Here is a 16,019-nt window from a genome sequence, read left to right as displayed (position 1 = left end):
GCTAGTGATTTACAGTCATTGAATACACTGTACAAGGGTAAGACAAACGGTTCAAAGACAAATTGGAAAAATCTTTATTCATGAAAAATAAGGTTATTCACATATCAGTAAGTAGAGAATTCTGACGGACTAAAATCCAGGTTGTTTTTTTTTTTTCAACTTTTCTTAAATTTTTGGTAACCCTGTTCCAAAGCTTAAAAATGTTTTTTATGTAATTTCAAAATTGTTAATTTCTGATGAAATATAATGAAATGTAACAGAGCTCAACAGTAGACTTAGAAATTATAATGAAACTTGTCAACGCAGTTAGAGAATGCCTGTGTCTTAACATATTTTAGGTGTTCCAATCTGCCACCATTTAAAGTAACCTTAGAACTTTTTAACTTCATATTTGCAGAAAAGTTTAAAATCACTGTACATTCTCAGGCCTGTTTTTTGTCTTGGTTTTATTTTCTTATTACATTTTTCTCTCATGACTGAGTGTGGACTTACGTTTACATTTATGCATTTAGCAGACGCTTTCATCTAAACCGGATTAACAATCAAGCATGTGGTTCCTCTGGGAATCAAACCCAAGACTCCCTGCTTCCGAGGCAGGCGTGCTAACCACTACACTGTGGAACTGACTTTCTTTTATATTTTTAAATTGATCTGACCTGTCAACCTGGAAGAATGGAAATAAAATAGACGCTTCCCAGATCATCACCAATTCATACAGCAAAACCCTATAAAGTTGAGCAGTTGTGTGTAAACCTAACATTTTAGTTTTCCTGTGTTTCTACTCTCTAGTTTCCCCTTTTTTCCTCCCACCCTCCATTCCCAGAATAAAGGTCTGCTGGGGCATTTTTAAGAGAGAAACTTCCTGGACTATTTTAGTATCAAAGCTATGAGGCACCAAGAGGCATGCTCTCTGAAGTTGACATGTGAGGAGAGAAGGGCCTTCCCCTCTCACTGGTTTGTAGGGGGCACTGGTGGGAGATGGGGAGCAGGGGTGGGAGGCAGTCAGTAGCCCTGCCAGGATGGATGTCTCCTGGGGATATGAGCCTCAAATACTTCCCTTCAAGCCCAGAGTCTCCCCAGTCATTGTTGGAGCTTGGTATATTTGATTCTCAGTGATTGTAAATAGATTTATGTTAATATAGATAGCTTGCATTTACATATGTTTACAAACCTAATTTCCAGAGAATTATTACACTTTCTAAAAATACAATTCAAGCGATCAATCGCATGTCAACGATAAGAGGAGTATCCACTAAAAGCTTGGTCCTTGTCCTTTAGTCTGAAAACTGATTCTCACAAAGGATGCTGCCATCTGTCTGATAACAATCTTCACAATTAATCTGAAAACTTTAGGGAGTCAGAACCAAAGACTGTGATTAGAGCTAATGTGTTGGCCGGACTGGCACGTCTGCACACCAACTTTGTCTCCTGCTGTAGGTGTCGAATATTAGGAGATGTCGATGAAACTTTTATGTCAGAGAGAAGTTAAAACTTTCACTTTTTAATTCTCATTTTCCTTTTATTAATTTTATTTTTATTTCGTGGTGCAGTGGAATGGCTCCTGCCTGCCACCAGAAGGCTCCAGGCTCCATACCACCTAGTACTCAATTCCCAGTTTGAGTTGCGTCAGGAGGGGCATCCAGTGTAAAAACTCTGCCAATTCAGTGTGCAGACTCCTGCTGAGGCCAGCCCTGGTAACAAGCCTCGAGTGATTTTATACAGTGATTTCTCTCTGGGGGCCACAGGGAGGCAGAGTGGTTACTGCTCTTGTCTTAGATCAATGGTTTGTGATTTGATTCCCTGGTCTTTCCATATGAGGTTCTCATCTGTATGGAGTTTATTTGTGTGTGTGTGCATTTTTTTTCTTGACACATCAGCTTCCTCCACAGTATAAAAACAAGCAGATTAGGTTAATTGGTGTGAATATAGTGTAAAGTGTTGTTTGTCTCTGTGAGTCTGTGTGCTGGACTAGTGATCTGTCCCTGGCCTTTTATTGGTTGTAGCCCATTCCCCAGCCCTTTGACCTGGCCCCTGCGGCCCTAAAAATTGTTGAGCAGTTGTATTGAATGTAGCGTAATATTTCATTTCTGCTTTAGCAGCTCATTCCTGGACTGTTGTCCAGATGACCACTTTTTTCCCCCTCCATGCTGAAGTCCAGGCCACAGATGATCTGACTGTGAATCATTTGACCTAGCCATTCTCTCTACCAACACACTGCTCCCTGATTCATCTGCTGCCAACCCCTTCAAGTTATTCATCTGGAAGAAATATGCATTCATCATTGTATTTTTAATCACACCAAATAGATAGACAAAGAGAATGCCTCAGGGAGAGGGGGAGCAATCTTTAATTCCCAGAGCTCAGATGGTATTCCTGCCCTGCACCGCCAAACATTCCCCTAAATTGACTCTGAATTAATTTATTTTTAATGTGCGGGAGATGCTCTACCACGGAGAATAGACATCATGTGTGTTTGTGTTCTTGTTTGTCTGCAGTGTAGCCGCATGTTTCTGTGTGTATTTCCTTTCAGCCTCAGTGTAGTTAATATGTGCATGTACTTTATGAGTAAACAATTGTATGCATTGCAACTTTCAGTAATGTGGATGTACACATGTAGTGTATGGAAAGATGTGAAATATTTGGCTTAGCCATTCATGAAAAAATGTGTTAAAGATAAACCTCTCCAGTATAAATGTAGAATGATTAGAATTTCTTTACTGTCTCCATGTCTCAAAGTGTGGAATGACAAGTGAAAAATATAGATCGTGTTCCTTACTGAGTCATTTTTTAGGAGGACATTGGAACATAAAAATGATCTGGTAGTCGGTCCATTCAGTCATGTTCTGACTTGTGTTCTGGAAGACACTATCTGGTTTGTGTGAACGTCTGTATGTGTCTCTTTGTTTCACTGAGGACAAAGCTGAGATAAGTTCTTCAACAGATGTAGTTTCAAAGTGTGTCTGATTTTAATAATGGAAACATGTTAGGACATGTCTTTTAGGTGTCTCCAACAGCTTTGGCCAGTTTATTTTTTATTTGTCAAGCACTGAGCTGTGTCATACATACATATTTGATCAAATCAAATGACTTTTTTTTACTTAAAAAACAAAACAAAAACATCTGAAGGAAACTCTATTTTAATCTTTAGACAAGGCGAAGTATTAGGTTGTGACGTTGTCCAAAATTCCACTGGAAACACTGGTGTGAGGAAGAATTGATCAGAGATTAATAACTGATATGGGTTATTTTCTCTTAATTTACTTTTTTTTTCAATTTTATGTCCAATTTTTTGACCTATCCCTCTAATTATGAGCTGGAACAGAACAAAAGTTGTGGGACTATGGAGGATTGGTTGAGGAAGGCTGAGGGAGAGAAATGAAACTCCTGCTGTGTTGTTACTGCTTATAAATACACAGTTTGTACGCCTGTGCGTGCACACACACACGCACACACATTACAGACAGATGTGGGCTCAGAGGACGAACGGGGTCTCCTATAGCTTAATGCCTTTACATTAAATTTTAAATAATGGTATGCAAATCAGGAATGACAGGAGATTATCTCCTTGGGACCTTGAAAGAGAATCGTCAGTTCTTATTCCAATAGCCCTGGAAAATAGCCCAGACGTCCTGAGTGGAGAAATATGGCAGGGCGTGACGGAACCTTCCACTGGTGAAAGAGGAGACCGTGAGAAAAGGCCCCAAGTGTTGGCTATTAAAATCAATTTACCAAGAAGTCAATGAAGAGAAATCCCTTCGTCAAGGCATGTCCCAGGACAGCTCAGTGGTCCTGGCAGAGGAGGACTGAGAAAGATAGAGGGTGCCATTGCTGCAGGCTGCTATGGAAAAGACACCAGTATCAGACAACACAACCCCAATGAAAGGCACTGTCTTCTGTAATTCTCCCTCGTGTCCCTGTTGCCCCGATGTACCTGTGGTGAAACAATATGAGTCATCAGCGATCACATGACTCCTCCCCTGTTCTCCATCACCGTCAGCATCTCTCTCTCTTCCTGCGTCACAGCAGAGGAAGCAGTCTAAGTTTTGTTTTGGGTACAAAACCATCCATTACTGAACAAACATGGTTTTATCCCAGTGCTCGAGGCCAACAATCAAAGACATCCTGCCAGCACAAAGGCACAGAGGGCTGTGGTGGGCTGATGGGAGAGGAGACCTTATCAGAGCCGTACCATCAAATATTGATGAACCTAATTGAGGTTTTTAGACACTACAAAGCTTCCTGAGGAGTCTGTCTGTTTTCATGGCAAAATATAGTCGTGGTGTCCTGGTCCAGACTGTGTGATGGGAGCAGTCTGCTGTGTAAATTGCATGTTATGGAGACCAACTACAGATAGTTGCATGTTATTGAGATGTAGGTCAGGTAGAAATGTGCAATGCAATTTGTTTTTTCATGAATGAAATATATTTCACCACTGGGTTATTGGTATAAATGTTTTATTTAATGTCAGAGAAAGAACTTTAGTTACAGTTAAAGTAACTGTGATGTGAGGTTTTCTTTTCTTTTTTTTATATTGTACATTTTTCTTTCTTTCTCCCACTCTATCCCTTTCAGTCACTTTAAGATCATGCAGGATTATGTTTCAATCTTTTATGCTGGAAATATAAAACTATCCTGCTTCAGCTCTTATCCATCTCTGTCGCTGAGCAGAGTCCCCGGTGACACCAGTCTGAGAATGACAGCTTTAATTTGCAGGAAAACAAGTTGAAAATATTGATTTCAAAAAGTGCACTCTTCTCCCTCTTGGAATTAGAAAAAAAAAAAAAAAAACAGGAAGAAAAAAAACTGTCTTGTGTGTGAAAATCTGTAGCCTTCAATTAAGTGGGGCTTGTAGGTGTGTGCGTGTTTTCATTTGGGTACGGTGTTCGCTCGAAATGATACATTAAAGGCTGTGTTTTACTTCAATCAGACTGTGAAAATATACACACAGACCTAAGTGTCTCTTGAAGGGCTTCAACGTTGGCAAACACTCCAGCAGACAGATGGGCGGTATTTATCTTAGAATAGGAAACGTGTTCGCTGGCTCCAAGGAGGAAAAACACTGTCTTCTCCTCTTCTGAAGACAACACGTGTCCTGGAATTCACGTCGGTTGATTTTCAGTGGTCTCACATCTCGCGTCTCTCCGCTTAGACTCTCTGTTGCAGCACGGCAGTCTTATGTCACAGCTTCTCTCCTCGTGCTAATACAAACTGAACCTCTTTGGCCACATCCCCACAACTGACGGTTCAACTATCGTTTTTATGGATCTCTCAGTAAAAGTACAGCTTTTAAAAGAAATAAATTATGAATATTGTTGAAAAGGAACCTTCTTTGGAAAGACTAATGCAGATCTGGTTTTACGGGGTCTGATTTAGTGTTTAGGACCAGGAGTTTGCTGTAAGGCTGGGGGAATGACAGGAGTCGGTGTTGGTGAAGCCCAATCCCACAGGCTCTGGGAGTCATCCCACTAATACAGACATGACTAAAGCTCACTATCATCCCAACAGAATGACACTGTACGGCTTCAGGACTTAACTCCTACAAAGAGCTTAAATATCTTAGATGTGTAATGCATAATGGAGGTGTGTTCTGTACTGTGAGATGCACAGTATTCCCTGTGCTGTTGAAGGCTCTGCTACAATAGTGTCCTAGCGTGTTCATCAATTTTGCACAGCTGCGTGCATGTGAACGGCTGAATGTTGTGAGGACATTGTTAATTGAAAAAATGGAGAGATGTGGTTTAGTGAGCAGTGTCGGTCACATTGTTAATTGAAAAAGATGGAGAGATGTGGTTTAGTGAGCAGTGCTCCTACGGAATGAGCAGCACACGATGACATTCATCCTCCTGTTTCAGCTTTGTGGCTGTTTGTGGCTCTGCTACTATCCAGTGTTTGTTTGAATGTGAATGTGTTTGTTAGTAAGGGGGTTAGAGGCTCCCCTAGTGGCTTCCTCAGAGAATTGGAACCTACAACTCTGCTCAGCAACTTATAAAACGGGTTAATAAAATAGCAAAACACATTCAGTCTTTGTTTCTATATCAGTAGTTCAACTGTATACACACACACACAAGGACACACACACACACAGATACATATATGTGGAGTAAAAAGCATGTTTACTCAGTGCAAGATCTAAAATGCTGGTAGGCATTTAGTGTTTGCAGTTTATGTAACTTGTTCTTATCAGCTATTACTAAATAAAATAAAATTGTTAAGGGAGAGTTATTGCAGAATAACTTCATGATTCACTCTAATATATTCTGTTTTGTAGTCAGAAAAATAGGCCACAGGATGGTGCCTTAGAGAGAAGCAAGACAATTGCAATGAGCCCCTTAAAAAAAAAAAAAAACATTATTCCAGTCCTAACTCGGAAGCAAAAAATCTAAAATGTAATTGTGAAACATTATTTGAGTTTCTTTTTTGGCTCAAGTGAAGAAAAGATTCCAGAATATTGTTGGTCCTGGTGTCTTTTTTGTCTTTAAATGCTAGATTTATTGGACGTTAAATTTGGTGTGGGAACCACGAGGATGGGTCTGAATGTGTTCGCTAAATCAAGTGTTTAAAATGAAATTCTTTGTGTTTAAAACAAATTATTGAGGTGAAGTTATTTTCAGCAGTTCACCTTTGATAGTACATATAAATATGTTTGTATTGTACGATACATATCATAATACAGAACAGCACAGTAAACAGTAACAGTAAACACACACTGCTGTTACAGCAGGTTACTGAAGTGGGAACAGAGGGATCTACATTTGTAATGGTTAGAAAACAAATAAAACTAAAATAAAAAGAACCAACACCTTGAGTATTGGCATGTTATTTGTTTTAAAGTGCTGTAGAATATTGATACGCTGTTTCAGTGTATTAATATTTTCTTACACCTCTATACAGATATGTTTTATATAGGTTTATATGTTGTTGTTGTTGTTGTTTGTATCCACGTGCTCAGGTGAGACACAGCAGAGGTGGCTGCTGTTCTGATGTGTTTGTTCTAAATTGATTACTTGTTTCCTGTTTTCCTCATTATCTTGTTCCTACTCTCTGTCTGTGACTTGCTGCTGGTCAGCTGATTGTATCAGGATGCAGCCAGCAGCCCAGGACATTTCAATTTCATTGGATTTAAAGAGGACTGGAGGAGGTGTGCACATTAGCGCCTCAGTACAATCCCATTTGCCAGCATGATCCCTTTTAAGTGCATTTCAATTAGCTGTGATTCTTTGATTTCATTACGCCATGGCCTTGCCGGCAAAATGTTCACTGCTGACTGAACAAAGCTGTGTCTAATGTACACAATTTAATTTTCCTAATTGAGCTGATGTGTGTTTTCATATTCTAACTTCTAGAATAGAACATTAGAATAGTCTCTTCTGTTGCTGTTTCAAGATAGAGGGATGTCTGCAAACATATGTTGGACTTGTGATTAAATCACTCTCTTAACATTGGTATTTATGAGGTCGTTGAACTTATTCTGTGAAATCATAAAGGAGTGTAACTGTGTTTTTAAGTTGGAAGACTCGTATTTTCTGGTAGCTTATATCTCGAAGCCCAGCTGTATATAAGATATTAATGAACACATTAGTGTTTGTGTTGCATTGCTCCTGTAATAATAAGTTGGGCACATTTAGAGAAGAAACACAGCCTAATGACCAGATACTTTAGGTTTTACTTTAGCTTTAACTCAGGACCATAAAATTCCACACTAATGCAAGGCAATATGTCCTCCAGTGCTGTGATACCCAGTGGCTTTGACACAGTCTCACCGGAGCGTCAGCAGAGAGACAGAGAGATCTTACTTTAGTTTAACAGAGTTGCTGAGCTTCAAATTCCTCTCTTCTTAACAGCCTTCACCTGTGGCCACTTTTGTCAAGAATCAAAAAAACAAGACGTCAAATGAGAGGCTCGCTCGTATTCACCTTCTCCTCTTTTACCACTAACTTCCATGCTGTCCCCATGCCACAGTTGCTGTCTATTAAAGAGGGGAGGGGTGATCGGGGGGTGGGGGGGTCAGTCACCTGTCATTTGGCCCCTTTATCATATGGCAGACGGTGGCACAGCACGGCTGTCATCACCTTCACAAAGCCTGAATCCGGTGACAAGATTATCCCCACAGCAGCTTCCTTCTCCTACATTTTTACGTCCAGGATAAAACCATCTAAATGGCAAATCAGTCGGCTGCCTGTGATCACAGAAGGTCGACCACATTCCACTGTATAGTTGTAAACATTCACTTGCCTTAGCTGAAGATCCAGCTGACTTAAGTTAGTAGTGTGATCTGGCAAACAAAGACTATTTTTAGACAAAAGCCTCTTCACATTTAGGCTGCAGCCTAAACAGCTCTAATCCTGTTTTAATTTGTCCGTTACCAAGCCACAAAAGATGAAATATTTTCTTATTTTCTGAATCCCTTTACATGTGACAGACCACAACTTAAATTTTAACTTTTCTGCCATTTTAAATGTGTTGTTCTTTGGCAACTGGAAGTATTTGAAGTTCATCCAAAGTTGTACTTGGCGTTTAAAAAAAAAGCTTTCTGAAGAAGTCTTTGACTGACCATATAATCCGCCATATAATTAATTAGCTGAAGTTTTGAAACCAAACAAGTGTGTGATTTTGCTTGAACAGACTACTGGGTTGTTAGCCAAAAAAGAGAAGCCTGAATGCCAACCACAATAAATTAAAAAAGTGCACACAGCATTAGAACAATATGAAATTATATTTAATCAAAAACATTTCAGCTCCGACTCCACTGTGCAGTTGATTAAAACCTTCTCTGTGACGTCGGAGGAGTCGAGGGGTCACGGCAGAGGGAGTTGTCTGAGTTCAGCCAGATGTTGTTTATTTTATTGTGTCACAGCGATGTCATGTCATTCATTATACGCTTCTGTGGTCATGGACACATGAGTGTCTTCAGAGTTTGGCCACACCCAATGACAAGGCTAATTGCCGTCGTACTGCCATTGTCTTTAAAGCCCCATTTGCGGCTGCCGTGCTAACTGTCGCAACAACGAAGAACGCATGGATGCCTGGCGGCCGTGCCCTTCATGTGGCGGGCACCAGTTTTGTTTCTGATTATGGAACATGATTTTGTTTTTTCTGTCTCATTTTAGATTTTCCCTGCTGTCACTCTGTGTCTGGTCTCTTTCAACTGTTTGGTTTGGTTCTCCATGGGCGGTGCTGGTGGCATGGAGGTTGTGACTGCCTCACTGGTGCCCACATTAAGGAGGGGGAAAAAACATTCCCTAACCACGGAACCCACCCAGGACCTTTCTCTGACTGGTTTTTCACCTCAGTGACCGACTGACCGACTTTATTTCACTGAGCACAAAAAAAACAAAAAAAACCCTCAGTCAAATAAACTGCAGGAATAGTACAACAATATTACCCCGGAGTAGAATAACTGACATGTTTAAACAACCATATATCATTTGACTGTTTTCTCATTAAATGTGTTTGGCTCGGTGTGGTTTGGTTCAACTGAAGAGGAATTATCTGCTCTGTTTGATGGCACATATTCCCCCAGGACCCAGCCTGTGAGAACTTCTCCATTTAATGTGAAGAAAAAAAAAATCCTGGCAAGTGCTCCAATAAAAATCCAATGCCATCAACTGGTGCTGTGCTCTCCCTATAGAAATCTTCTAAGCCGTGTTTGCAGAGAGAGCTCCAATCCTTGACCCAGTCCTTGCGTGTGACCTCTCCTGCAGGAGGGAAGTGCAGTGATTTGCCCAGTGCGCAGCCACTGTCATGTCCGCTCTGTTGTGCTATTATCAGCTGAGTGTTATTACCCCTCTTTGCACAGGAAAATACGCTCTGATTTCCATCGACCCGTCACTGAATCAATGCTTTTAAAAATCTTAAGACACCTTTTACTTAAGAGCAAAAGCATGCATTTTATGTTTTGACATGGTCATATTGATTGGGGTGTTGGTTAGATGGAATGGAAAAGGGTTGTGGTAGTTGGGACGGGGGGGCTGGGACTGGGTGCTGACCCCTTTCTCTCTCTCTCTCTCTCTCTCTCTCTCTCTCTCTCTGGCTTTCCTGTTTTGTCTGTCCTCTCATCTTCTCGCTTTGCGTTTCTGTGCCTTGATTCCCTTCTGCCAGTGTCTGGTAACAGTGAAGTCCTTAATGGCTTTCCTGTGCTCCATCCAGCCCCCACCCAACACCACCACACCACCTCTTTCAACTACACCTTTTTCCTTTTCAACCGTCTTTCACTCACTTCCCCTCCACCTTTCTGCCCTTCCTCCTCTTTCTTCTTCTCTCTAAAATCTCCCTTACGCCGCACACACCCCCAGCTAATCAATACTCTGAACTCCCCCCTGCCCACACCCCACGTCACTCACATTTGGCCCCTGATAAATTATGGATGTGGCCTCTCACATCACATCTAAAATTTCTATTGTGTTTGTCAATGGATGATCGATACTTCACCTCGCCTCATCCTCAAAGCGCCTCATCCTTCTGTCCACTTCACCTCAGTCTCTTCCTTTTTTTTTTCTTTTTTTTTTTGTTTTGTTTCTGATTTCTGTTTTCTGAACCTGCCTTTGGTTTGGAGGCTGTACATCTATAACCAACAAAAAGGTAGTTATTAATACTTCATCTGTACCTGCACCTTCTTCACCTTTTTCCATTTCCTACTTGTTTTTTTATTTTCTAAAAATGTTACTAAAATATATCTAGGCTGGATTCAGCTTGATTGTTTCTAGACAGTTTCTAGATCAGCATCCAGCCTTCATCATCCATTGTCATTTGTGACTTATTCTTTGAAAAAATCAACACCCTGCTGAATGTTTCGAGTAAAAGCGCATTTGAATAATGGGAAAATTAGTTTTGCAGCAAATCACGCCTGGACTTTGTTTTGCTGTCAGTATTTTAAGACTCTACTCACACACTCCCATTCTCATTCATTCATACACTTCCTCTCTTCAGGATGTCTTTTGTTTCCCACTTATTGCTCCTCTTTTTTTGTACACATGCGGGGGTTGCAGGGGTTCTGGAGGTGTAATTTAAGCAGCACTAAGCTTATCACAGCCTATGGTTCAGCTGTGATCTCTGGCCCTGAGCAGCACCTGCTCCTCACACCAGAATCTCACCTCCCACCTGCTGACGAGTGAAACTATGCTGCCTAATAACTCCAGCCCCGGCCCTCTGCCCGCTTTTTCATGACCACTTAACCCCTGACACGGCCTTTTAAGTGAAGGTCTGGTGTGTGTCTGCCAGCTTGGCAGCCGAGCCTTTGTGCCATTATGTTAAGTAACGTGCAATCCTGCAGCTAGGCAAGAAACTACTTCAAACTACCCCACTTGGGAAGGGTAATTGGATACTTACCACATTCCCTTTCTGATAGTCTGGCCTGGCAGTGGTTGATTCATATTTGATTTTTTTGGTATTGTGAGCAGCAGCACACATAACAAGAAGTGAGAGTAAATGATTATGTTATAATATCATACAGTAATATTAGTGATTGTTTTGTACACCTCACAGAGTCATAATGATCCAGACTGTTGGTGCTTGATCTCTCCACATGTGATCTGCTCAGTGTTTGTCTTCACCTCAGGACCCTTCATCAATCCACTCCACACACATTCTTGTGTCCATTTTGTAAGTTGCGTCATTTCCCACATGGTTTTCCGAACCAGGAGAGCCATCCATGGACATGCCTGAGCCGCTTAGACTGGGAGCCCAAGTTGACCCTCACTGCATAGATAGACAGTGTAACACTTACACAAACGATCCCTGACAAACGCGTGCACGCACAGCCCCACTGACAGACGAGCCACAGAGCAGCACGGCACACCCAGCAGGAAGAGACTATCCCCCTCTGCTGAGGTCAATGGCTTTTATCTTTAGTACGTCTGACCTTAGTGTTGACCCTATTCATCTGGCAGTGTCACATGCACGAGTGTAGCTGCTAATAGATGGTGAATCATGGCTTACTATTTCACACTGTTAAAGTCAGGCTAGCGAGGCGAGCGTGGTGAGACGTTGAGGAAGAATTTTGTGTAACAAATTCTATTATTGGCATTGATCTCCAAATGCCATCAGTCGACCACTGAACTGATCTGGTCATGTCAAAATATCCTTGAATATCAGTCACAAGTAGACAGATGTGTTTTGTATGGGTTGGATGTCACTTAATGTTCATGTTTATTAGGCCGTTAATATGTGATAAAAAAATAACATGCACTCATTGGTAAATTGAAACCCCCCCCCCACACACACACACACCCACACCCACATTTGACTCTCCCTTCTGTCTGTCCTTGTTCATCTTTCCACTCTTCTACATCACCTTCTCAACAACTGTTTTCTTCTCAGGCCTGAGTCGTGTGGAAAGGAAGAATCATCCCCTGCTCTCAGCTGTCATTTTGGATTTTCTTCCAGGCATCGAGTCTTCCTGATTTGTGTGACAAACACAAATGCTTTTAAATTCCCACAGCCCCGGCTCCTTACCACTCTGCTACCTTTTAATGCATTATTCACATACTCTCTCGCACCCCCCCCCCCCCCCCCCCCCCCCCCCCCCCCGCCAGCCTCTCGCATCAGGAGAGGGACAGCCACACACGACTTCACTGGCAGAAAATCTATACTGCCCTGACGTCTTCACTTCTTGTGGGCAATTAATAGAAACACAAGCTGATCTGTTTCTTTGGTTTAATTATAGATGAAGGTGAGGATGCCACGTTGCCATTAAATGACACTGTTTTCATGTTACAGGACTAGAATCATGGATGCCCCTCATGTTGATTGAAACGACTTAGTGATTTATGGCCTCCTCGGGCTGGTAGTTAAGAGTTAGCCACAGCTAACAGGAAGATTTATATCAAATAGTGATGGATGCCCACTATGTCTTGACCTCTGAAATAATTCATACTGGTTAAGACGCATTACATATAAAGGGAGTGGCAGCTGTAAACCCCAAACTACGCTGTTGAATGCTAGACATGCACTCACCATTTCTCATAAAAGCTTACAAGAGGCTAGAATTACTTTGCTTTTATATTTTCCTACAATTTTCCCCTTAATGACTTTGACTTTGGCTTTTGTGGTGTCAGGGAACATCACCGGTCAGAACGCTGACCATGTTCATGAGGCATGGGTTCTGCCATTATGTCCTAAGCTTCGTCAAGATGGTAAATTTCCCAGCGTCACCCAAGTGTCATGACAGCATATCAACCGGCCAAGTATCTCACGCGGCGGCCGTGGCCTCTACAGTATAACCTGTCTTCTTCTTCAAGCTCACTCCCATGTGCTGACACGGTGCTGCAGCTGAGCACAGACCCGTCAGCTTCCTAATGGTGAAAAACTAGAGCTGTCATGTCGTAATCGTGTAATAACCGTGCATGGTGTCACTTTCAGCAATTAATGGAGACGCTGGGACTTGGCTGTTTAAATCCTGGCTAAATCGGCTTCAACTGAGTCCAGCATTGAGGCACAGTCAGAGAACCTGATATTACTGTGTACTCTCTTCTGTACTCTATGTAATAGTGTGGCCGACGTGAGTATTTACACTATTTTCATTCATTCTTTATGTGAAAAATTCTTTGTTAAAAAAGTTCTTCTCGCGAAAAATATTAAATTTCAGAAAAGCAAAAAGCAATATATATATATGAATATAAATCAAAATGTCTTTTTAATGGTAAAAATAAATTTCAGCAAATTATCATGGTATTCTACAGGGTCTGATGTGTTTTTCCAATCTTGGGGCTGCAACCCCAAGCGGGGTCCCCTGTAATTCAGATGGGGTCACCTGAAAGATTTGGTAATTTATTTTAAAAAAACAAAAACACAACACACTCTTAAATAACTCTGTTCTTCCACTGATGTTAATATAAAGTTCAAATAAAATGCTGCATATAAAATTATGAGTTGCTGCTGGAAAATAAAATACAGGGAAAAAATGTCTCGGTCTCCAGAAATTTGTGATGTCAAAATGGGGTCACAAGCCAAAAAAGTGGTTGGGAACCATTGCTTTAGATCCAGAAAGCCAAAGGTCCGTGTGACATCATAATATTCTGCCAAAGCACTTTCTCTTGCCGTCATAGTTTCTGCCAACTTAACTTACCTAACCTAACCAAAATATTCTGTAGTTAGGTTTGTTTAAACTTGATCACTAGGTGTTGTGGAAAGACCAAAAAAAAAAGCCACTACGTTGAACTTGTAAATAGAGGGTCAGGCGGCTGTAGAAGTGTCTGAGGACGGGAGTGAGAAGGGAGTGAGGATGTGTGAGCCCATAAGGCTGTTCTTTTATAGAAGAGAGACAGATGAGGTGAATAGGGCAAGCTGTCACTGAGTCCAGAGTAATGACTGGAGCACTCGGCTCCTGCCAAAACCTCTGATTGTTTTAAATTTGTTTGGGTGTGGGCAGGCTCTGAGTTTATGAGGTGTCGGGATAGCACTGAGTTTATGTCTGTGTGTGTCTGTGTGTGTGTGTCTGTCTGTCTGTGTGAGTGTGCACATTTTTGCCACTGCTAAGAAGTCGAGATGATTTACTTCTTTGTTTTCAATTCATGACTTTAAAAACGCATAGACTGACACAATAAATATGTATTAGTACACTGGGACAAAGGGGGGGGGGGTGTGGAGTTATTGCAGGGAGGGAGGGCAGCAAAACAAATCAATTTTAATTTAAATATTTTGTTTATTTGAACCACGGTCGGGGAAGTTCACAGATTTGTCTCTTCAACCATAGTCCTTTCTAAAAAAGAAGTGATCAACAGAACAGTGTTATAATGTGATTAAAATGATTGCCATTTTTGTGAGCATTTAGGACAAAGAAAAATAAAATATATAAAGTACCTTTTTTAAACTTTTCAGGGATTTACTTCATTCTCTGTCTTTTTAACACACACACACACACTCGTGGTTAGACACACTAATGTCACACCTCTCCGTGGTGAGCGTTACACCCCCTTTGAAACTTAGCACAGTTTCTTCGTCTTTTGTACCGAATAGATTTTGTCACATTTATTGATCTATAATGCATTTGCAGCACTGAGCTGATTTTCACTCTCTCAATACCAAAAATCATTTTTAATATGAACTGATTTTTGCTTTGCTCAATTTTGACAGAATGAAAGTGGTGCACAGATGATCAAACAGCCCCTTGTTTCAGGTCAGGCCTCCTCTGCCTGTTTGTCAAAACCATTCCAGAGAGGGCTAGGAAATGGGAAGGCTCTAGGTCGGAAGGGATTTTCTTTCCCCGAAACAATGCAAAATCACTCAGTTTTCCACTTTTCTCCATCCACGGCAGAGACGTGTCAAAATCTGACGTCTGTCACAGTATCCCAAGGCAGCCTCGAGATCCAAAAACAATCTGGCGCCTCTTGTCTTGTCACCTGTTATCTTTACCAGAGTTGGAGTTCTGCTCTGGATCACTCACAGCTTTCTTAAAAATGCAGAGTGGGAGTTTCACCACACAGAGCGTGCCATGGCATCTGTTCAGATCTGTTAGTGCTGATGACCCATAATGGCTGCAAACAAGCACAAGAGTTAACAACTTAATGGAAAACAAATACGAAAAGGGTGTAGCAATAAACAGAGCAATTATTATTATTATTATTAGCAAAAAACACTCACAACCTTTAGTCAACATCCAAAGTACTTCTAAGTATTTACACCTTCCTAAAATGTACTTTTTTGAGGGAATATATTTGATGTTACCTTATCGTTCCTGATCCATGCTGCATTTGGCCCCTCTTTATATCAATAAAGACGCCTAGTAGCTAAGATTGTGTGTTATCCAATAAGTGCTTGCCAAATACAGGGTTATCAGGCTTATGCTCTATGGAAAATGGCTTACAGGCTTGTTGAAGTAAGTGTGATGAGAAGTATGACAACCAAACAAAGATCATGGAAACACGAGCAGCTCCGTAAACTGCCGGTTAGCAATTAATCTTCATGATCTCTTTGTAAACCAATCTTTGTAAATAGTGATGATTGCACATTTGTCAGAAAGAGTAACGGTAGAAAATCCAATGTTCAATTCAACTTGTCTTTATTCATGTCTTCTGGAGGCAAAA

General features: G+C 41.2%; 1 long non-coding RNA gene across 3 annotated transcripts in view; it reads left to right on the top strand.

The window, feature by feature from the left end:
* Window positions 1–16,019, top strand: part of LOC103378990 (uncharacterized) — a 189,645-nt gene that overhangs the window by 54,511 nt on the left and 119,115 nt on the right. The window contains exon 4 of one of the 3 annotated variants that reach the window (XR_521549.3): window positions 9,108–9,605. The exons of the other annotated variants lie outside the window; for them this stretch is intronic. This is a non-coding gene — a long non-coding RNA (uncharacterized LOC103378990). Of the gene's footprint in view, window positions 1–9,107; window positions 9,606–16,019 lie in introns of those variants that run through there. 3 annotated transcript variants of the gene reach the window in all.

The sequence above is a fragment of the Cynoglossus semilaevis genome, chromosome 5 (genome assembly GCF_000523025.1).
Source record: "Cynoglossus semilaevis isolate Cse_v1.0 chromosome 5, Cse_v1.0, whole genome shotgun sequence".
Classification (NCBI taxonomy): Eukaryota; Metazoa; Chordata; class Actinopteri; order Pleuronectiformes; family Cynoglossidae; genus Cynoglossus; species Cynoglossus semilaevis.
Note: the sequence above shows the minus strand (reverse complement) of the source record. Positions and strands in the feature narration are given on the sequence as shown.